Source organism: Condylura cristata, unplaced genomic scaffold (assembly GCF_000260355.1).
Source record: "Condylura cristata isolate star-nosed mole 26May11 unplaced genomic scaffold, ConCri1.0 scaffold00023, whole genome shotgun sequence".
Classification (NCBI taxonomy): Eukaryota; Metazoa; Chordata; class Mammalia; order Eulipotyphla; family Talpidae; genus Condylura; species Condylura cristata.
The window spans coordinates 6,755,723-6,757,101 of record NW_004567124.1 but is presented as its reverse complement, the minus strand read 5'-3'; positions in this window follow the sequence as shown (position 1 = coordinate 6,757,101).

Below are 1,379 nucleotides of genomic sequence, written 5' to 3'. Positions count from 1 at the left end.
CGGAAGTGGCTTCAGATTCTCAGTGCTGTGCTTTAACCCGCTGCACCACCAGGGAGGGCCACCATTATTATTTTTAAGTTGTAGAGGAGGGAGCTGAAGCACAAAGAGGGCAGGTTACTTGCCTAAAGTCAGAGAAGGAAGTGACTCCGTAGATGACTGCACAACAGGCTCTCTGGGACAAAGCCTGTATTTCTAATCATTTTGTCTTTTAGAGGTTCCCATGGAATCTAGTATCTCTTTGTGCTCATCCTCTTTTTGTCTGCATGTCCATTTCCACTTCTGGATTGAGAACACTTTGAGATAATGTGTCTGGCTCCTCTGTGCACCCCCAGGTCCCTTGCAATAGGCCCATGGCAGCTGTTCAATTCCTGTTGCTTACTAGTGGATAAGTAAAACTACAACACACATTCTTCTTCTGCCCTGTGATCTTAGGCAAGGCACACAAGCTCTCTGAGTTTTAATTTTCTCAGGAGGGGGAGGGTAGCAGGCAGACAGCACAGGGGAGGAATTATAACTCTTTGATATCTCCTAGCTTATTGTGAAGATCAAATTGAACATGATACTGTTGTAAGGAAATATTCTGTGAGTGCTGGGACGCTCACCTTGTAAATGCTAGCAGTTGGTATTCAAAGGGCTATGTGTCATCTGCTCACAGATAAAATATAATACCCCTGACAAGCTCTTTAGTCAGTGTTCCTTTCTCCAAACCGATGTGTGATATAGGAGATGAGCCCTTGTATCAGTTAGGTAGGAGGTATTTGAGTGCCGTCACTGCCATGGGAAGTTTCTGTACCCACCCTCCTTACCCAGAATCTGCTGTTTTCCCATGATCCCTGGGGTTGAGTCATGATCCCCACCCACCATCTAGCTTCTCCCTTGAGAGAGGGGCCTGTGCCTGACAGCTCAGGTTCTGGAGAGCAGGCCTTTCCTACAGGCAGGCTTGTACCCCTTGAAGAAAAGGGCATGGCAGGAAGGCCAACTTCAACTTCCGAGCTCCCTTCCAAGTCCCCATACCATGCCAGCCTGGACTCAGCACTTTGGCCTCACTTCAATCTGCAAAGGCATTATTAGAACCCCATTCAAGATTCCAAGGTTAGGAATTTGCTTAAGAGCCTCACTGCTGGACTTGAACCCAAGTCTATCAGATTCCAAGTTCTCTATTCTTTCCATGCTCCCCCTTCTTTCTCTGGGCAAGTTCAGGAGAGTCATATCCAAGACCCACCCAGTACATGCTTTCTGAGTTCAGCATGAGCTCAGTCCCTGAGCTCAGATATCAGGCAAATACCGTATTTCATTGATTCTAAGGCACATTCTTCTCACGTTTTTTGTATTTCTTATAAACAGTTTTATCTTATAAACAGTTTTATCTTAGATTTTAG